Source organism: Meles meles, chromosome 12 (assembly GCF_922984935.1).
Source record: "Meles meles chromosome 12, mMelMel3.1 paternal haplotype, whole genome shotgun sequence".
NCBI classification, from domain to species: domain Eukaryota; kingdom Metazoa; phylum Chordata; class Mammalia; order Carnivora; family Mustelidae; genus Meles; species Meles meles.
In genome coordinates this window covers 25,370,712-25,393,812 of record NC_060077.1, presented here as the reverse complement: position 1 = coordinate 25,393,812, position 23,101 = coordinate 25,370,712, and the positions used below count along the sequence as shown (strand labels likewise).

General features: G+C 40.7%; 1 protein-coding gene across 14 annotated transcripts in view; it reads right to left on the bottom strand.

Moving 5' to 3' along the window:
* The window catches only part of MTMR3 (myotubularin related protein 3), a 139,484-nt gene extending 119,132 nt beyond the window's left edge, over positions 1-20,352 (bottom strand). For 6 of the 14 annotated variants that reach the window (XM_046025563.1, XM_046025561.1, XM_046025568.1 and 3 more), the window contains exon 1: positions 20,138-20,352. The gene's annotated coding sequence lies outside the window, so the exon portion shown is untranslated. Of the gene's footprint in view, positions 1-19,804; positions 19,908-20,137 lie in introns of those variants that run through there. The other 8 variants (XM_046025569.1, XM_046025570.1, XM_046025571.1 and 5 more) reach the window with 4 other exon arrangements.
* Positions 20,353-23,101: the final 2,749 nt, after the last annotated feature.

Genomic DNA, 23,101 nt, shown 5'->3' with positions numbered 1-23,101 from the left:
TTGATGTCAGAAGATCTGGGTTCTAGTTCATCTATTCACTAGCAGTCCAACTTCAAACAAGTCCTGAGAGCTGTGAAAGAATTTATTCACTTGTAAAGTGTGAATTACAATATGGCCTATCCTGCCTACTTCAGATAGTGTACAACTAATACAGCAAATTAAAACCTCATTTGTAATACTAGAACCACAGTTGTTACCTCCATATTCCCATGTTTTTAATGTTGGCGACCTTATGCTGGAATTTTAGACTTGCATCACCAACACTGTAGTATCAGAAAAAGTAAAAGCCTAATAATTAAGTCTTGTCCCTATCAAGCAACCACATACGGAAGACCAAATTAGCAATCTCCATTCTGTCAAGACTGGACATCTCCAGGTAGGTATTTCCATGTGAAAAGGCTAGAAACATGAAAACCCACAAATGAAATATCAAATAATCACTTACCAAATGATACTTGAAATGTAACATCTCTCAGTTCTAAACACAATATTCAGTATTCTGAGTATTTTAACTTAGAAGAAATATACACTTCTGAAAGAACACCTACAGCTCTGTACACCAAGTACTTCAATCATAGGATTTAAATCTAAAGCTAAGATTCTAGACTAAACAAAAGAAACACACAGACATACTATGCTTGAAAGTGTGAAACCACCTATGGTCATTTCTGTAGTCCTTTGCAGGGTCAGAACTGGAAGCTCGAACCCTTAACTTGCAAAAATTGCCTGCAATGTCTTTTCTAATGTAAAAAGGTCCTATCTCTTCCTCGGTCTCATATTGCAAGAAAAAGAAAGTTCACTACCTAGTAACAAAGAGGATAATTTAATTCAAGTAGCTAATCAACCATAAACCATAAAACATTAAGTTTTATGTCTTGTTCACATGAAACTATGACTACTAATATTAATACCTCCAGCGACCTTAAGAGAGGGGAGGAAATGCAGCAGGAACTCTAGCTAAACATGTTTTACTTAAAACTTTTCATAACCAAAATTACATAACCATTCTGCTACTTAGAGGAACAAAACAAAGTCAAGGATTCACAATTCAAGAGCTACTAAAAACATAAAATAATGTACTAAGGAGTTTTGTAAGTTTAAAAAAAAGGAAGTTTTGTAAATAAATTTATCCATTGACTAAGTGTGTCTGCCTACTTCTTTTTAAAAAGTCTGATTTATAGTTTACAAGATTATTTATGTAACAAACTATTCTCATTCCAGAGTGGGCTTCCTTGGGGATAAAGTTTAATAAGTAATTTACAGTTTTCTGTGAAAATTAATAAGCCTCAAGTTCCATGGCAAAGTTACAAAAGCTCTGGGCATCATATTTTTTAAAAAAGCATTAAATAGGGCGCCTGGGTGGCTCAGTGGGTTAAGGCCTCTGCCTTCGGCTCAGGTCATGATCCCAGGGTTCTGGGATCGAGCCCCGCATCGGGCTCTCTGCTCCTTGGGGAGCCTGCTTCCTCCTCTCTCTCTGCCTGTCTCTCTGCCTACTTGTGATCTCTATCTGTCGAATAAATAAAATCTTAAAAAAAAAAAAAAGCATTAAATACATGGAATGGCCTCAGGTCATGTTTCCCACTGGGCATGAAACCTGTTTTATATTCTCTCACTCCCTCTTCCTCCGCCCCTTTCCCTCTGCCCCTCCCCCCGCAAAAGAACACATGGGCATGAAGCACCTGGCTGGCTGAGTTGTTGGAGCATAGGAATCTTGATCTTGGGGTTGTAAATTCAAGCCCGACATTAGGTGTAAAGGTTACTTAAAAGTAAAATCTTAAAAAAAAAAAAAAAAAGGACGTGTATGTGTGTACAAATGTTTTTATAGCAGTTTTTTGTAGTCACTAAAAACTGGAAACAACCCAAATAAGCTAGAAAAATGAATAAACTATGGTATGCCCATACAATGAAATGCTGCTCAGCAATTAAAATTACTCATTCACAAAATATGGATATGTCAAAGTGCATTGTGTTAAAGAAGCCAGTCTCAAAAAGCTACATACTGCATGATTCCATCCATAAGGAATTCCTGAAAAGACAAAACTGTAATGATAAAATAGATCAGTACTTGCCAGAGATGAGAACTGGGGGAATGGGTGGACTAGAAAGGGCCAGGAGAAAAATATCTTGAGATGATGGAACTATTCTGTATCTCCATCACTGTGATCATATGTGTTTCTACAACTCACAGAACTGTACTCAAAAGGTGAGTCTTACGATATGTAAATTATACCTTAGTTGTAAAATTCTTCTAAAACATGGAGGTGGTAGAATCTTAACCTGAAAACAGGACCAGATGCTGCTTAAACAACAAAGCAGGTACACCAAAGCTTCCTTTAATATTTTTGTCTAGAAATTAAAATAACATTTTTAAGGTAGTTAAAAATTCCCTTAGGATTAAAAAAGTAAATACATACATTCATTGATTGGGTTTATACACATAATATATAAATATATAATAAACATAAATACAGGGCGCCTGGGTGGCTCAGTGCGTTAAAGCCTCTGCCTTCGGCTCAGGTCATGATCTCAGGGTCCTGGGATCGAGTCCCGCATCGGGCTCTCTGCTCGGCAGGGAGCCTGCTTCCTCCTCTCTTTCTCTCTGCCTGCCTCTCTGCCTACTTGTGATCTCTGTCTGTCGAATAAACAAAAGTCTAAAAAAAAATAAAAAATAAAAAATAAATAAAATAAAGCCTCCACTCAGGTCATGATCTCAGGGTCCTGGGATCAAGCCCCATGTCGGGCTCTCTGCTCAGCAGGGAGCCTGCTTCCCTTCCTCTCTCTCTGCCTGCCTCTCTGCCTACTTGTGATCTCTGCCAAATGAATAAATAAAATCTTTAAAAAAACATAAATACATGTATTAAAAAATACACATATATATATTTGGGGCACCTGGCTGGCTCAGTCAGTAGACAATGACCCTTTGTTTTTTTTTTTTAAGAATTTTTATTTATTCATCTGGAAGAGCAAGCGCATGTGCGCGAGCAGGGGTGCACGGTTGTCAGAGAAGAAGGAAACTGGTGACTGAGCAGGAAGCCAGACACAGGGCTCAATCTAGGGCCGTGGGATCATGACGTGAGCTGAAGGCAGACACTCAACCAACTGTGTCACCCAGGCGCCCCAAGAATGTGACTCTTGATCTTGGGGTGGTGAATTCGAGCCCCACACTGGGTTTTTAAGAAAAGTTTTTTAAGAAAACTACCTATTATTTACATCCTAGTAGTGCTGGAAGAAAATAAGCTTTGTCAAGGAGGGAATAAAACCCAAGCAGTAAGTATTAACACCCAAAAAATGTATGAACATCAATCTTATCTAGATTTATTACGGTCACAACAAATGAGCTTCCTCTCCTAATTCTGGTTCAAAAACCCAAAATTTCACTTCAAAAAACCTGCAAGAGATTAAGATCTTAACTTGTGCCTAAAATCTTTAAGTGCTTTCACTTAACTAGGCAGTACAGCAAAATGGTTAAAAGCTCAGGCTCAACAACTCAAATACCTGGGCAAGTTATTTAACCTCATTTTGCCTCAATTTTCTCATCAGCAAAATAATTATATCTATGTCTGGGAATAATTCTACAATTAAATGAACAAATATACATATTATCACTTAGAACAGTGCCTGACATACTTAAGCCTCAGCAAGTTTCAAGCGAATATAAATGAATATTCATAATCACCAGCTCAGTGTCCTCGGACAAATCATTTTACCTTTGTGTATCATAATTCTGCCCTGTAGGGTAAGAGACCTAAATGCAATGCTCCAAATACTTATGTGTTAATACCATTCTAAGTTCCTATAATTTCACCTGAACTACATCAAGTCACCCTACAAAGAATGTTAAGTAATACCCCTGTTATACAGAAAAATTCAAGGCCCAGGGGTGCCTGGGTGGTTCAAACCATTAAGCACCTGCCTTTGGCTCAAGTTATGATCCCAGAATCCTGGGATCAAACCCCACATAGGGCTCCCTGCTCAGCAGGGAGCCTGCTTCTTCCTCTCCCTCTGCGTGCCACTCCCCTGCTTGTGCTTGCTTGTGCACACACTCCCTCTTAAAAAAAAAAAAAAAACACTTAAAAAAAAATCTGAGGCCCAAATAAGTTTAATGACTTGCTCAAAAGGACAGTAAGATGAAGGCAGAGCCAAGAAAAGGATCTGCTGTTCTGAGATTTCTCAAAACTTTGTTCTCTCCAAATATTTTTGCCTTTCTTTGATCAAACCCTTCTCTTCTGATACGGGTATGACACACCAAAAAAACAAAAACACAAAAAAAACCACCTCCAATTTATGCATTTTAAAAATACACTAAGCTATACACTTTTTTGTGCAGTCCTCTGTATGCTTGTTTTATATCATAATTGAAAAAGGTAAGGGATGCCTGGGTGGTTTCATCAGTTAAGGGTCTAACATCCAACTCTTGGTTTCGGCTCAGGTCTTGATCTCTGGGTCGTGGATTTAGGCCCCATGCTGGGCTCCACTCAGGGCATGGACTTACTTCAAAAAAGAAACAACAAGCACCAGGGTGGCTCAGTTAAACGACTGCCTTCAGTTCAGGTCATGATCCTGGAGTCACAAGATGGTCCCACACTGGGCTCCCTGCTCAGCAGGGGGTCTGCTTCTCCCTCAGACCTTCCCCCTCATGCTAGCTCTCTCAAATAAACAAAATATTTTTTTAAAAAATACACAGGTAAAATATTTCATCATTAGGGGCACCTGGGTGGCTCAGTAGGTTAAAACCTCTGCCTTTGGCTCAGGTCATGATCCCAGGGTCCTGGGATCAAGCCCTGCATCAGGCTCTCTGCTCAGCAGGGAGCGTGCTTCTTCCTCTCCCTCTCTCTCTCCCTCCCTCGCTAGCTCGCTCTCCCTCCCCCTGCACCTCTCTGCCTACTTGTGATCTCTGTCAATAAATAAATTTTTTTTCAAAAAATTGTAAAGCGAAGTTTCATCATTAAATGTATTCCTTTATGAAGAGAAGTAGTAGAAAAGTTTAAAGAAAAAAGCAAAAGGGAGACAAATTCAACTGATTATGTTTACTAGAATTTTGTTAGAGGGTAAAAGTTTTAAAAACTGAGGTATAGGGGCGCCTGGGTGGCTCAGTGGATTAAGCTGCTGCCTTCCGCTCAGGTCATGATCTCAGGGTCCTGGGATCGAGCCCCGCATCGGGCTCTCTGCTCCGCGGGAAGCCTGCTTCCTCCTCTCTCTCTCTGCCTGCCTCTCTGCTTACTTGTGATCTCTCTCTCTGTCAAATAAATAAATAAAATCTTTAAAAAAAAAATTTTTTTTAAAAAACTGAGGTATAATATACCTACAAAAAAATGTACATAAGTATAAAACTTAATGACTCTCATAAATAGTTGTCTGAAGAAAACCATGAAATCATCACCTAAATCAAGACACAGAACATTACCAGCACCCCCAAAGTCTACCTTGTGCATATCACCAAGATAAACAGCTATTCTCCTTAGTTCAATTACCATCTCTTACTTTTGTCTGTTTTTTAAACTTTGTAAAAATGGAATCACACACTGTGTGTTATCTTATGAATGGGTTCTTTCATATACTTTTCTTCTTGCAAATAGAAAGCATTTAGGTTACGCAGATAGTAAGAAACGTTCTCCCAACACTATCAAATATTCAAATTTAAACCATAAATTATTCTCAAAGCAAACCATTTCTCAATCTAAATACTGATTTATTTAAAGTCAACTATAACTGGTATTTCTTCTCTACCTAATGAGTTTGGGGTTTTTTTTGGCTTGAAAATTGAATTTTTCTTTAAGTTTTTATTTCAAACACACTCCTTAAAACCCATCACCTATTTTACCCATGCCCCCACTCACCACTCCTCTGGTAACCATCAATTTGCTCTCTACAGTTAAAGTCTCCAATGAGATTTCTAAGATAGATATTTTCAGTTACTTTTAGTTAGAGAAAACAGAAACCCAAAAGGTCTCAAATATTATTCTTTCATCAGTAAAATTTGAATTGCAACCTTTTCTTAAAAGACAGGAAAAATAATCATGAAGGGATAGCAGACCATAATTATCTTAAAATTACTTTTTTTTTAAAAAAGATTTTATTTATTTGACAGAAAGACAGCAAGACACAAAGCAGGGGGAGTGGGAGAGGGAGAAGCAGGCTTCCCGCTGAGCAAGGAGCCCAATGCCAGGCTGGATCCCAGGACCCTGGGATCTTGACCTGAGCTGAAGGCAGACACTTAACCAGCTGAGCCACACAGGCACCCCTTAAAATTACATTCTTCAATGTTCCTCTTATACATTGAAAAGAGTCATTAATTACTGCCAACACTGAACACAAAGAGTAAAAATTTATAAAAATCTGGTTTGCACTAGAATGTCTAATTCCAATACCATTTCGATAGAACTGCAAGAAATTTTTTAGATAACTAAATACCTCTATTTTATCCTGAGATCTCTTCTTATGGCTTAATTTACATCTGTTTAACTGAGTCCATAATCTGTGCTATCCAACAGGACAACCACTGGCCATATGTGGCTATTTAAGTTTAAGCTGTCAACTATACTTCAGGTAAAAAAAGGAAATTAAATTGCCTTTTAAAAAAATTTTTAGTTTAAGTTTCTTGGTCAAACTAGCCAAATTTTAAATGCTTAATATGTACTGGACAGTGCAGATATCGAATGCCAGAAAGATCATCAGAAAAAGTTCTACTGAACCAGCACTTGTTCTATAAATGCAATCTCACCTCCCACTCACCTCTAGCCCTTTACTATGCTAAAACTTAATCTAAGAAAATCATGATCAATGACTAGCATGGATCACGAAATCCAATTATTTCATCTTCCCTCATTTCACTCAAACTTAACTGATTATCACTTAATTTGGAAATCCTCTCTTCTCCTCTGTTTCTACTATACCTAATTATCCTAATTTTAACTGTTTTAATTTTATCTTCTTCTCCCATCCCCACCCCCCAAAATGTGATACTAATCTTTGTCTCTTCTAGGTTCAAGACCTTATCCAGATGAAGCCAACCTACCTTTTTTCCCACCTGAAATTCTCTATCTCCAAGCTCCTACAGGACATTTTTCCTTATCCCCTGGCCTCAATGTTAAATGTATGAAGGACTTCATTTTAGTCCTTTTCCAGAACCAGCTCCTCCTCCCAATTCCACATTTCTGTACTATCATTATTCACGAAGACCCAAAACCCATCAATTTTGAATCATTGCCGCTTACCTCCAATTCAACTAGTTCACAAATGTTCATTTCCTTTAGGGTGTCAGCTAGCAATCTTCTACCTTAATCTAGCCACCTCAATTACCACCCTGCCACCACCTTCATTCAGGTCCTCATTACCTATGTGTGTACAGTAAGGATTCCTCACTGTTTTCCAATCTTCGCCTGCTCCCAATCATGCAACTGCTATCAGACACATCTTCTCCAAAATTGCCTTTTAACTCAAAAGCCCAAAAGGACTCAGTACAGAGAGTAAAAAAATATTCAAACACTTTAATTATTTGATGTCAACAATTTGTAGCTTACACACTTTGCAAACATGTCTTTGAATCCCCTATCTTCTATTCTGTCCTAGCTAGCAAAATCAAAACCATTCCCCAAACTATTCCCCATTGCCCAAACATTCCCCATTCCCTATACAAAGCTGGACTCTTCCTTGTCTCTACAATTTTTTTTTTAAGATTTTATTCATTTATTTGACAGAGATCACAGGTAGGCAGAGAGGCAGACAGAGAGAGAAGAGGAAGCAGGAAGCAGGCTCCCTGCTGAGCAGAGAGCGGGATGCGGGACTCGATCCCAGGACCCTGAGATCATGACCTGAGCCGAAGACAGAGGCTTAACCCACTGAGCCACCCAGGTGCCCCTCTACAATTTTTTAAGCAGGATACACACCCCACAGGGGATTCTAACTCGACCCTAAGATCAAGAGTCACATACTCTACACACTGAGCTGGCCAGGCTCCCCTCTACCATGCAATTTTAATATATTAATTTATATATTAGGAAATTATCTTTTCAGCATCTCATACGAGCACACATTTTGAACACACCTAAATGAACAGACCAGGAATAAGAAAGTTACAAATACATATACTGGTTTAGCTTTAATATAAAAGCCATCTATATTTATTACATGCAATTCTATTCCCCTAGAATTTATTTTGCAGAACTATTTCTGTAGAAATAATCTGATTCTTGTTCAAAAGTATTAAGTACAAGACTATCCATTACAGATGGCACTTTTGAGGATAGAAAAAAAGAAAAACCCTAGATGTCAATCAGTAAGGGACTAGGATAAATAATAGTGTCTATTAAGTTTAAAAAAAAAAAAAAATCTACATGGGGGCACCTGGCTGGCTCAGTTGGTGGGGCATGCAACTCTTGATCTGAGGATCATGAGTTTGTGCCCTACACTGGGTATAGAGATTACTTAAATAAACATAAAATTTAAAAAAAAATACACAGTATTTAAAAATGGGTATACTTACATTTTATGATAGGGTAAGATGTAATACACTATTATTGTGAGAAAAAAAGCAAATTGTAGAAGAGCATGTATACTTTGATCCTATTGGGAAATTTTTCAATCTACACATTAACTGAAAACAACTATCAACAGGGGACTAAAACTTTCCTATTCACACAACTGAATAAATGAAGTAAATACATACATATTGATACAGATAAATTTCAAGCTTTCAAATTGCAGAATACATATACTTAGGTATCATACATATCTGAAACACATAATACTACAAGTTAAATACATCTAACTATAGGAAGAATATAAGAGCTTCGGCTAAGAAAGATAAATAATCTCTGGGTAATGGAAACGACCTAGGAGGAAAGCAAAAGGGACTCCAATTGTATGATATTTAAATTTTAAAAACAAACCTTCAGGCAAATCTAACAAAATGTCAACATCTATTAAATCTAAACATCTATTAAATACATGACATTTGTTAAATTATTCTTTGTGTTTTTCTGAATTTTTGAAATATTCAAATTTTACTTTTAAAAAAGGAAAGGCAGGTATGGAATTTCAGAACAGAGGAGAATGGGCTTTGTAGACATCTACAGGGTATTTTCTTTTCACAAGCTTATTATTTACTATAAAACTTCTAACTGAAAAACTCCATTAACTTATAGTAGTACCCACATTTATTACCTTGATTGCTCTTCACCTTTAATCTTATTCTTTAAAAAAACAAAGGGTAGATAATTACAAATGTCCTACCCCAAAAATCTAACATTTAACGTGCAGAAAAAAAAAAAACAACACAAGCTGACCAGCTCTATCTATAATCACTTAAACTCTAAAGGATATATTATATAGATCTTCCTAAAATTTCACTAGTATATAAATTTAAAGTGGCTCAACTCTAAGCTGTATATTAACAGCAAGACCCCAATAAGACTACATTGTCATAATGAAAGTAATTTTATCTAAATATCCTCCAGTTCAAATTACATGTATAAAATCCTATCACCTCTTTGTTGCTATAATCCCACTTAATATTTAAGACACACACACACACACAGCTATAGAACTTGCTCAAGTTCACATGGCAAGTCAGCAGGAGAACTGGGAATTAAAGTTGAGCCCTGCGTTTAGGGTTCACAGAATCTGATTTTTCTCTTCAAGGCATAACTCATAATTCTCAATCAGCTCATCAGGAAGAAAATTAGATGAAGCTCTTCTTGTGTGTAAAGGTGATCAAGGCTCAGTCTCAATCACAGTGGAGTTTATAATCACAAAGTTCAAATCTGCCACCCTGCTTAAGAACTGGAGCCGGTTAACTACCCACTTTCTCACTGGTGACTATGACTTAAACCCTCTTAAGACACCCAGTGAGGGGCACCTGGGTGGCTCAGTGGGTTGGGCCTCTGCCTTCAGCTCGGGTCATGACCTCAGGGTCCTGGGATGGAGCCCCTTGTCAGGCTCTCTGCTCAGCGGGGAGCCTGCTTCCCCCTCTCTCTCTCTGCCTGCCTCTCTGCCTACTTGTGATCTCTCTCTGTGTCAAATAAATAAATAAAATCTTTTTTTAAAAAAAAGACACCCAATGAAAACTAAAGACATCAAAATGTGCTTTAAAATAGCCATTTTTCCTAGTAAGAGTAGTACATGCTCATAGAACACTGGGAAACTACAGAAGAACATGAAGCAGAAAACAGTGACGTTATCCCACCAGACAAAAATTAATCATTATTACTTCTATTCCTGTGGGGGGCCTGGGTGGCTCAGTTAACCACCTGCTTCAGCTCCAGTCATGATCCCAGGGTCCTGGGACAGAGCCCTGCTTTGGGCTCCCTGCTCAGCGGAGAGCCTGCTTCCCCCTCTGCCTGCCACTCTGGCTACTTGTGCTATCTCTCTGTCAAATAAATAAATAAAATCTTTAAAAAAATTTTTTTTCTACTCCTGTCTTTCCAGGTTCTCTCTTATTTACAAAAGTATATTAGTTTACCTTCTGAACAGGATTTTAAGTACAGCAGAAAAGGGGGAAAACCTACTAGTTCTTTTGAAGACTAATTTTCTTCAGTGTTTTCTAAGCCAAAACCATGTGTATACATGGAACTGGAGAGAACGAGACAAATCAGAGAAATTCACCCCATGGCAACCACTGAGTCCATATTTCAAGAACCATTATATACCCAAAAACTAATGCTTCCTTCTTAAGTAGCAGCCTACTACATAAATCAATCTCTCTCTCTCTCTCTCTCTCTCTCTCACACACACACACACACACACACACACACACACACACACAACCAGTCTTGGCAGTAGGAGGAACACACATAGTAAAAGGAATTAAATCAAGACATTTTTTTTTTTCGGTCTCTAAACCATCCTTAGGAGAAGGTAAAATATCTGAAAGGCTGGAAAAAAAATATAAAAATTTTAAATGTGCACATCAGATGAAAGAACTACTACAGAAAATTATAACTATTACTTTTACAACTCTATAACTTATTTACATGTGTAAATAAATACATAAGAGTTTGAACAGTCTAGAAGTATAGACACCTTAACTCTGTACCAGGTAGTACAAGTGCTAGGGAGTGAGGGAGAACAGTCATCCCTACTTCTGCAGGGCTCACAGTCTACCTCTTTAAATATGATGTCAAACACTAGGCATGCGGCCTCAAAGGAACAGAAGTCACATCACTCATTAAATTATGCTCTTAATTCCTTTGAGTCTAAGAAGATACGTGAAAGCACCTTATAAATCATGCTATGTAAGGTAAAAAGAAAGCACTAAATTATCTCATTTCTTTTAACTGACAAAAAAATAATCACAAGTTGCTCTTTTCACAATCTCTAAGACCTCAATATTATCTTTCTCTGACAATGAACCATATGAAATAACTGAAATTAAGTTTCCCACAATGGGAGTAGAAAGGGAGATTCATTTTTCTGGTACAAAAAGCACCATTTCCCGATTTCATAACATATGGTAGGGGGCGGGGGGAGGCACAAATCAAAAGCAACTTATTTGAACTTAATTTAAAAAGTTACTTTTTAATCTAAGATTTATCATGGAAAATTTCAGCCCAATAAAGCATTTTTTTTTAAAGTTATAGGTTCAGGCTCTTCCAAATGGAGTTAGAATGACAGGTTAATTGTGGTACTTTGCAAGCAAAGGAAGTAAGTAGCAATTATTCATCCCTTCCCTCAGTTTCTGGGTTCTTAGAAAATAGGGATATGTTGTAGCCAAACTGCTTTCCATAAAACACATACTTTTTAAAATATACCCTACACAGTTATCAATTCTTCATATCTAAGAGAAGTAGACTACTTAAGACTGTTTCCTATCCCGTGATTTTCCCTTTTCAAATTCAGCCACCTCAACAATGACAAAAGGTATCAAATACTTTCAGCAAAGTTTATATGTTTGCCCTTATTGCAGATATAACTCTCAAAAGCATGGCACGCTCTAAAGACTATCATAATCCAGTTAGACTGGACCATCTGCAGAACGAGAGGAAATGCCCAAAATCAATCATAAAGGCCCAACATTAAATTTTACAAGTCTAAAGCAGTGACCCCCCCCCCCAAAAAAAAATGTAATATACCTAAAGGTACATTGAGATCATGACCCGAGCTGAAGGCAGAGGCCCAACCCACTGAGCCACCCAGGTGCCCCTCACTGGGTGTCTTAAGAGGGTTTAAGTCATAGCCACCAGTGAGAAAGTGGGTAGTTAACCGGCTCCAGTTCTTTTATTTAAAAAAAAAAATTTTTTTTTTTAATTTGACACAGAGAGAGAGAGAGATCACAAGGAGGCAGAACAGCAGGCAAAGAGATAGGGGGAAGCAGGCTCCCTGCTGAGCAGAGCGCCTGATGTGGGGCTCGATCCCAGGACCCTGGAATCATGACCTGAGCCGAAAGCAGAGGCTTAACCCACTGAGCCACCCAGGCGCCCCCCCCCCCCCCCCCCCCCCCCGGCTCCAGTTCTTAAGCAGGGTGGCAGATTTGAACTTTGTGACTGTAAGCTCCACTGTGATTGAGACTGAGCTTTGATCACCTTTACACATAAGAAGAGCTTCATCTAATTTTCTTCCTGATGAGCTGACTGAGAATTATGAGTTATGCCTTGAAAAGAAAAATCAGATTCTGTGAACCCTAAACGCAGGGCTCAACCTTAATTCCCAGTTCTTCCTGCTGACTTGCCATGTGAACTTGAGCAAGTTCTATAGCTGTGTGTGTGTGTGTCTTAAATATTAAGTGGGATTATAGCAACAAAAAGTGACAGGATTTTATACATGTAATTTGAACTGGAGGATATTTAGATACTCTCATTATGACAAACACTCCACTGGGGTAAAAAAGAAAAATATTTGAACTTTATTTTTTAATTTTATTTATTTTAGAGAGAGAGAGCGCTAACGTGGCGGCAGTGGGGGGTGGCAGAGGGAGTAGACATCCTGCTGAGCAGGAAGCCTGACTTGGGTACTGGATGTGGGGGATGGGGGCCAGGGGGTGGATATCAATCCCAGGGTTCTGGGATGATGACCTGAGCCAAAGGCAGAAGCTTAACACACTTAGCCACCCAGGTGCCTCACTTTAGTTTTCTCATCCTTGTTAATTTTCTTTGTTTATATTTTATAAGGTACATAATAACCAGTTGCTATCCATATTGTTTGTAAATTAAATACTTAAGGGTGAAGATTAATGCTCAAATTTTTTTTTCCACTGAGATGATCAAAATTTTGGAGATCACTGGCCTGATGTATTCTGTCACTGCACTTTCATTTTCACCCACCCCTTTCACAGAGTTTAACTACAGAGGCTAAGACCCGATGCTGAAAAAAAAAACAAAAGGAAAACTATTCCCAAACTATCTTAAACTCCCACCAACAATTTAAAAGATAATAAACCACTAGCAAGAATAATAGAGAACTAGACACTAACATACTGTTGGTGGGACTTTTTTTATTTAAAGATTTTATTTATTTATTTGACAGAAGAGAGACACAGGGAGAGAGGGAACACAAGCCAAGGGGAGTGGGAGAGGGAGAAGCAGGCTTCCTGCCGAGCAGGGAGCCCAGTGTGAGGCTCGATCCCAGCCAAAGGCAGATGCTCAATGCCTTTTTTTTTTTTTTAAGAGTTTATTTGAGAGCATGCACACTTGCCAAAGTGCACAAGCACGGGAGAGAGGCAGGAGAGGAAGAAGACTGCCCACTGAGCAGGGAGCCCTATGTGGGGCTTGATCCTAGGACCCCAAATCACGACCTAAGCTGAAGGCGAACCCTTAACCACCTGGGCCACCCAGTGCCCCCCCTGGGAATTTTTTTTAAAGATTTATCCATTTTAGAGAGAGAAAGAGAACACGTGCAAGGGCACACAAGCAGAAAGGGGCAGGGAGAGGGAGAGAGAATCTCATGCAGACCCAGAGCCCAGAACAGAGCTAGACATGGGGCTCAATCTCTTCACCCTGAGATCATGACCTGAGCACAAACCAAGAGTCCCAAGCTCAACCAACTATGCTACCCAGGCACCCAGGGTGAAGCTTTAAAACAGACATCCTATCTACAGGGCGCCATGAGTATATTCAAATGTAAAATGCACAAACCCTTTGACCATATGAGTCCACTTTTAGAAATTTAACCCATGGAAATAACAGCACAACTGTATAAGAAAAAGTCCTAAAGATTTTATTTATTTGACAGGCAGAGACCACAAGCAGGCAGAGAGGCAGGCAGAGAGAGAGGAAGGGAAGCAGGCTCCCGCTGAGCAGAGAACCTGATGCGGGGCTTGATCTCAGGACCCTGGGATCATGACCTGAGACGAAGGCAGAGGCTTTAACCCACTGCGCCACCCAGGTGCCCCAAAAAGTCCAATTTAAAAAATTAAAATACATTCAAAACCCAGGAGTTCATGACATCACTGTTTTAAGAGAAAAATTGAAAATGTCCATTAACAAGGAATTGTTGTAAATTATGACACATCCGTATTACAGAACAGTAAATAATCATTAACAGAACATTAATTTGACATGAAAAGTTATTCATATTGAAGTATTCAATAGATAATGTATAAGAAAAAAGGAAAATACCGAACATTACTCTAAGTGGGATCATGCGTTATCTCTACTTTACTCTCCTGAGTTAATTCAAGTCTTTGTTTTGTAGGATTCTCCCCCACCCCACCACTACCACCACACTGAATATGTACTTGTAGCTTTCGCAATCAAAAATAACAATTTCAGGGGCGCCTGGGTGGCTTAGTTAGAGCGGAGTCTACCTTCTGCTCAGGTCATGATCCCGGAACCCTAAGATCAAGTCCCACAACCAGCTCTCAGCTGGGCAGGGAGCCTGTTTCTTCCTCTGACTGAGGTTTGTGCTCTTTCTCCCATATACAAGTAAATAAATAAAATCTTAAAAAAAAAAAATCACAATTTCATTTTGAAATTAAAAATTAGACTAAGTTGGGCAGCTTTCCACAATCAGAAATAACAATTTCAGGACTGCCTGGGAGTCTCAGTTAAGCATCTGCATTCAGCTCAGGTCATGATATTGGGGTCCTGGGATAGAGACCCATGCCAGGCTCTCTCCTCAACGGGGAGTCTGCTTCTCCTTCTCCCTCTTTCTCTGTATGTTCTCTCCCTCTCTCACTCTCTCTCAAATAAATAAAAATCTTTAAAAAATAAAAAAATATGGGGTGCCTGGGTGGCTCAGTGGGTTAAAGCCTCTGCCTTCGGCTCAGGTCATGATCCCAGGGTCCTGGGATCGAGCCCCGCATTGGGCTCTCTGCTCAGCAGGGAGCCTGCTTCCTCCCTCTCTCTGTCTGCCTCTCTGCCTACTTGTGATCTCTGTCTGTCAAATAAATGAATAAAATCTTTAAAAAATAAAAAAATAAATAAAATAAAATAAAAAATAAATAAATAAAAACAGATCACCACACTGTTCTCTTTACCCTATGATGTTGCCACCTGCCATTTAGAAAACACAGCCCTAAACTTCACACAAAATGTACTACTAAACTCCTTCCACTACCACTTTAAAAAATGGATGAAATCTAGCAAATCTATTGCAAGTACAAATTGTTGAGACGTCCCAGATCCCTCTCTGAAGTTTCTGCTGCACTGAGATGAGTCCTTGGTTTGGGGTTTTTTGGGTTTTTTTTTTTTTTTAATATTTAAGTACTCTCTGCACCCAACAGGGGGCCCAAACTCAAGGCCCCGAGATCAAGAGTCACATGCTCTTCCACCTGAGCCAGCCGGGTGCCCCGTAACTATTCCTACTGGCAGACAGGTTGCAGTGCTGAAAGTTTCTCTAGACTGAGTACAGAAGTAGAAATCTTTTCTGTTACCATATTAGTAACATTAGTAAATTCTACACTTGAGAACATTAATAGGTTTACCACTACTCCACAAGCCAACTCTTCCAAGAAAATAAAACAGGACTCTAATATAGCATCATACCCTTACATTTTCAGACTGCTTTCCATATGCACCATTCCATTTGATCCTCCCGAACAAACTGAGATGAAGTGTTATTCTTCCTTTTATTAATGAGGGAATTGAAGCTGAGAACACTTACATGGCCTGCCAGAAACAACACAGCTTACAAGGAACACAACTCAAGTTTGAACCCAAGACTTAACTGTCTACCCATTCTCATGTTACAATTTTCATGGTGAACATCTGATACAAATATGAACTTAAGAAGTATGTTAAGTTTCTAGATATGAGGGGCACTTCACTGGCTCAGTCAGTAGAGCATGGCACTCTTCATCCCAGGATTGTGAGTCAGAATCCCACACTGGGTATAGAGTATACTTACTAAAAAAAAAAAAAAAAAAAAAAAATGTTTTTTAATGTCTAGATACAAAAGTGAAAATGAAAGCATATCAAATATGGTATCAAAATAAAGACAAAAAACAGCAATGAATGTCAATTTTGGTAGCCTCTAAAATTATCAAGAATTCTAGTTCAATCCAATATGGATTTGATCTCATACTGTCTTAAGTGAACATTTTACTGATTATAAAATTACATATACATTTACCATAGAAAATTACAAAATTGGGTGGTCTATAAGAAACAACTGGGCACATAAATTACACAAACTTTCCCAAACCATTCTTAAACTTGCGGCTTCACACTAAATTATGAAGTTCCTTATGTGAAATCCATTTTGATTTCAACACTAAGTGAATTACAACAGCTAAGTGTGTTGTTTCTGCATAATACTTGCAACATGCACTCAATTTCCAGAGCACTTTTGGACAATGTCTAAAATCTGTAAGCTAAGAGTAGAACCCAAAAATGTTCAAGTTAAAAAAAAAAAAGATTCATCTACCTACATAAAATAAATACCAAATAACAATTACAATTTACTGAAGATTCGCAGAGGAACGCCTGGCTGGCTCTGTCAATAGAGTACACGACTGTTGATCTTGGGGTTGAGAGTTCAGGCCCCTTGATGGGTATAGAGCTTACTTTAAAAAAATGAAATAGTTCTTAAAAAAAATTTTTTTTTTGCAGAATTAGGATGAAGAAACTACTTGAGATCAAAAAGTATAGGCCTTTAATTGTATAGATGAGAAAATAGAGATCCAGAGAACTGACATTCCTAACAGCAGTCACAGTCAATTAATGACACAATCTCTGCCAATCTACAGCTTCCCATTATCCTAAATGTCTCTGCATCTAATAAAGTCACTAAAAAGGGCCATTATACCTAAAAAAATTTAAAACACATTCAAGACACAGGATAGTTTACAATGACAGTCCTAGGAGGACCAAAAAAAAAAAAAAGAAAAAGAAAAAGAAAAACCTTCTGTTTTCTAAAGATGTTATTTTTAAGTAATCTCTACACCCAATATGGGGCTCAAACAACCCTGACATCAAGAATCACATACTCTACCAACTAAACCAGAGAGAAGCCCCTAGACCTTAGAACGTCTTGAAGGAATCCCAAAGTTCTAAACCACATGAGCTAAAAACTGGCTCTTTGAGCCAACGCAAGGTATCAAGTGTTTTTTTGTTTTTTGAGATTATCAACCATCACAACTTTTTCCCCCCATCTCAACACTATTCATTTTCTCAACAAATATCTGAGAGCACAGTATACGCTGTGGGAACTATGCTAGACACTGGAGACACCCTGAAAACAAAACAGCCTCTGGCTCTCAAACTGGACAATAGGATACACTTCTCTAAAATACTATTTCATGATTTGACAGGATATTTACCAAACTCCTTCACTACTCTACATAACTATGATTTTTTTTTAAGATTTTGTTTTATTGATTTGACAGAGATCACAAGTAAGCAGGGAGGCGGGGGGGGGGGGGGGGGGGGGGGGAGGTAGGCTTCCTGCTGAGCAGAGAGACCAATGCAGGGCTCAATCTCAGGACCCTGAAATCATGACCTGAGCCAAAAGCAGAGGCTCAACCCACTGAGCCTCCCAGGCGCCCCAACTATGAAATTTCTCCCAATTCTTCCAAACTTATAACAAACTTCACAACACCCCCTCTGCACATGAATACTTCTTGGGTAATTCACCATTCTGCTTTACCATAGAAGGTGTTAACCATAACTACAACAGATTTAAAAACTGACTTTACCACTCCTCGTGGCCTAAGGCAAATTTCAAGAACTTTTCATAATCCACAATAAACCTTCTGGGTGCACAACCCTCATCTCAAATGACTGCTAACCCACCCACCCTACCCTCACTTTACTAGATACGTAGTCAGCTGGTTTAGGAGCAAGTATGTTGAGATGTTGGGAAGCACCTTCCATGGACCTCTTTGTGAGCCAAAAGTAGACCTACTGCTTCTCCCTCTTCTTTTCATTCCTCTAGATTCTTTTATGTATCTCTAGATATACCGCCAGTCAAGCAGCATCTAATTTTATCACATGTGTTCCCAAAGACTGACAAAATAAATTCTAGCAACAAATCTAATTCCCCTACCTAAATCCATTATATTTTAAGAGATGTTCAATCTTCAGTTTTAAATTTCTCAGGCTTCCCCTTCTTCCCTATCAAATTCTTAAAGCTCTATAAAGAACTAAAAGCACTCTCAGGAGTCATAATTAATGGGAACCTTATGGAATACCAAAGGTGACCTAAAGCTGACTTTCACAGGTTCACAAACCTGGCTGACTAGAATCATTCAGGGAGCTTCCTAAGGATGGATTCCCAGGCCCCACCCTCAAAGATTTTAATTCACCAGGTCCTCCTGAATGGAGTTAAGGGCAATCCATACTATTTCTGATGACCATATTGAGGTAACCACTGAACTAAAGAACTTAGCCTACAAGCTGAGAAAGAGGGGTTCTCCTAACTTGTTATTAACTACAAGTGGGTCTGCACCACTGTGCTGGTCACTTGAACTTCTCTGGGTCCCCTGAAAATGAGGGAGGTAATTACAGCTGAAAGAGGCCTTCACAGGCAGCCAATCTAAAATTCTAGAATCCTCCAAATTTAGTTTAATATCACATACCGTACCAGGCTTACTCAAAACTTGGTCATTTTGTAAGCTCTTCTACCCATCCAAGTCACAGGCCCTACTAGAAGGGAAGACTTTTTGCATGCCACCAATCCACCTTACTGGGGTCTCCCAGTAAAAATAACACATATCATGTCTCTGGCCCTACAGAAACACCCTTTAAAAAGGAGAAAGTCCCTGTCACCTCTCCATGTAGAAATCACAAACGTTTTACATTTAAAAAAAAAAACAAAAAAAACAAAACCTCGTGTAATTCAACCCAAGCCTTCGATAGCATCACCATTCAAATTGTGAGAACAGTTGAACCTCAACTAGAAGAGTATGAACATTCCTTTTTCATTATGAAAAATTAGGTTGTGAGATAAGCAGAGTGGATGTCAAAATATTCAGTCAAGAATTCAGCCTCTGACCGGAGAAGACACCTGCACATCAATAGGTAACTTAAGACCAAGTGCAAAACTCAAGCAAGATTATCAGACCCCCGAGAAGTTTATTAAAGTGCCATAAAATTGATCCTATTATTTTGAGGTAAGTTTTCCAGCCCAAAGTACAAGCAACAATATTATCGCAAGGGTCCTAAGCCGCGCTATTTCCACCTGAGAAATAATCTCTCGAGGAGCTGTTTGACCAGTGTTCACTGAACTCTCAACCGCCTCCGAACCATCCTTCCCATCCAAGTACTACCAGGTCAGGAGGATGCCAGGCTGCACAGTCAGTCGGCCACTCCTCCTTCCCACAAGTCCCGGGCCCGCACCGCTCGCCCCGGGGGCTCTCCTGGCCCCCGACCTCCGGCCTCTCGCCACAGTGGACTCCCACAGACCCGGTCCCGCGCGATGGAGGCACACTCACCTCCCGGGGTCCGCGGGCACTTGTCCGGACGCTCCGGGGGCAGCACTTCACAACCCCAGCCCCATGGGCCCGTCCCTGCCAGGTTCGGGATGGCCGCCCGGGACCCCGCCTCCCCCTCGCCGAGCCCGGCCGCTACGCTCCCACTCCCCAAGCCTCCCCCTGGCGGCCGGGGCCGCCACCCAGGACACCCGTCCCCGGGCCACGCACGCTGTCCCCAGCCCCCCACGGGCCGCCGCCTCCTTAGAGGGTGACAGCCACTGCGCCGGGGCCGAGGCCGGCCCCTCCTCCAGCCCCTCCTCACCCCCAGAGGAAGGGGAGGGGAGGCGTTCTTACCGGGCGGCAAGACATGGCGAGGCCCGCCACGGCACGGCCTCCTCCGCCACCCCACTAGGCTCCCAGCCAGGGTCGGCGGGGGGCAGCGCCTGAGACGCTGGAGCCTCTCGTCCGGCTGCTCCTCCGCTGCCGCCGCCGCCTTCTCACAACCACAACAACATGGCGGCAGCGGCCACACAGAGCGCGCTCCCGACGCCGAGCCGGGCCGCGAGCGGGGGCGCGCGCGCACGCTCGGGCCCTCAGTCCGCGGTCTGGGGAAAGAAGGCAGGCCTTCGCAGGTTCGGCAGAGGCGGGGCCCGGGCCGGTGGCCACGCCCCGGTGGTGGGCGGGGCTACAGAGCTGCAGAATGCCCTCCGCGGGAAAGGCTGGCAGAGGAGCTCAGGTGGAGAAAGTATTAGAAACAGGTGGGAAATAGGCAAGGAAGAAAACCAATGGTGGCCCTAAGATTTGGGGGAGGCATCTTTTCCCTGTCCTATAGCCCTGAGCAAGACAAAGCGCCTCACTCTACTTAACCAGTACAATGGAACAGTAGTATTTTTCACCTGTAGTTATGGTGAAGCTAAAACTAATTTAACATAACCCATATAAGCATTGTGTGCTCAAGGCTCTCAAATACAATTTCAAACTGCTTCAGCTGAACCTCAGCTGCAAGAAATGAGTTTTCAAACACACAAAAATTGTACCCTACCCACAATAGCCTGCATATGAATTCTACAAGGCAGAATGGAATTATTTTAGGCCCTTAACAGACTAACTTACTTCTTCAGAGTTGCATTTCAACATTATACCTGGAAAATAGCTAAGAGAACCAGTCAAATGAAATCTGTGTTTGCAATGTTATATTTTTCCCCCACAGCACTCTCTGTAATTATTTATCCATCTTTCATGTTTATTGTGTTTCTATCCCATTCCAATGTAAAAGCTACTTTGGGATAAAATTCTTGTTTTGCTCATCACTTTATCCCCAGCACCGGGAACTGCCCATGGCAAGTAGTAGACAAATGTCTTTTTTATTTATTTATTTTTAGATTGTATTTATTCAGAGAGTGAGTGCTGGTGGGCTCCCGGGGCTCCGGATTGCAGGAATAGGGGTGAGAGGCAGAGAAAGAGGGGGAGAAGCAGACTCCCCTCTGAACAGGAAGCCCTTGCGGGGCTGGATCCCAGGATCCTGAGCTTATAATCTAAGCCAAATGCAGATCTTAACTGACTGAGCCATCCAGGCGCCCCTGAAATTTCTTTTTCTTTTTTTAAGATTTTTATTTATTTATTTGATGGAGAGAGATCACAAATAGGCAGCGAGGCCGACTGAGAGAAAGAGAGAAGCAGGCTCCCCGCTGAGCAGAGAGCCCGATGCCGGGCTCCATCCGGGGACTCTGAGACCATGACCCGGAGCGGAAGGCAGAGGCTTTAACCCACTGAGCCACCCAGGCGCCCCACCCCTAAAATTTCTTAACAGATAATATTTAGTTATATAACTCATCTAATTGAATCTTCACAGCTTTAATAGGCAGATACTATTATCTCCATTTTACAGATCAAGAAACTGCAGCCCAGAATAAGATGCACTAAAACAAAATTCAAACCCAACCCCAACTGACAACAAAAATTACCCCTGAAATAGAATCCCAAGTAAAAAAATCACATTAGAATTCAAAGTTAGGAACGGCTTTGCTGTACTCCCATAGAATGAGGTATGCTTCCTTTCTGATAATTAGTGTTATGCAGCTAATTGTGTATCTTTTCCCCTTGGCTTCCCAAAACCCCAAGGCTAAATCTGAAGTTCAGTGGTAGTCTACTGTTGGCCCTTCCAGTGTGCATATTTTTTCCTTTTTTTTTTTTTAAGATTTATTTATTCATTTGACAGAGAGAGAGATCGAGATCACAGGTAGGCAGAGAGGCAGGCTCCCCGCTGAGCAGAGAGCCCCATGCGGGGCTTGATCCCAGGACCCTGAGATCATGACCTGAGCCACCCAGGTGCCCTCCAGTCTGCATATTAACTGTGGTTTTCTCTCCCGCCTCAATTTTGCCTATATATATATATATATATATAATTTTTTTTTAGATTTTTTTATTTGACAGAGAGAGTTCACAAGTACGCAGAGAGAGAGGGAAACAGGATCCCCACAGCACAGAGAGCCCAATGTGGGGCTCGATCCCAGGACCCTGAGATCATGACCTGAGCCGAAGGCAGAGGCTTAACCCACTGAGCCACCCAGGCGCCCCTATTTATATTTTAATGTCTTGATTTCCCCTTTCCGTTATGATTATAGCCTTTACCAAATGAGAGAGGAAACAGTAGGTACATAGAATAAAAGAATGACAACACACACACACAGGTTTCCCACCTGTTTTTCCAATTATCTGATAAAATAGGGCTCCTAACAGGTTTGATCTTTCTCTCTCTGCATACTCTGCTTCACAGGCCTCTCTGTTCAAGCAAACACTGAAGGATGGGTTTCCATAGTAGGGTGGCCTCTGATTGGATTGAAGCTAGCACCTGACTCCAGAACAGCCTGCCCATTGGGTGGCTAGCTTCCAATGAGGTGGCTAGGGGCAAAGATTCAGCCAATGCAACAGCTTCCCTGAATCCGCAGGGCAAGAGGTGCCTTTGGCTTACCGGTTGGTTTTCTGTTTCAGGCAGAGTATCATTCTTATTTGCCTTTTAACTTGGGTTAAGGAATTTTAAACTGGGTCCTCAGCTCGTACATAGGACAGGGAAGGAGTTTCTCTGTGCCCATGAAATCGCTATTTGTGTCTCCTGGTTCTCATAATAGCTAACATGGATTGAATCTTAAGATGTGCTGACGCAGTATGAGTGCTTTACATGTGTGTGTAATGTAATCTTAACAACCGTAGGCACAGGTACTGTTACTCTATCTGATTTTACACAGGAGGCAGTATAAAAGCCAGAATTTGAACCCAGACAATTCCGATTCGGAGAGCATGCTTTTAAGCTTCAGCTAC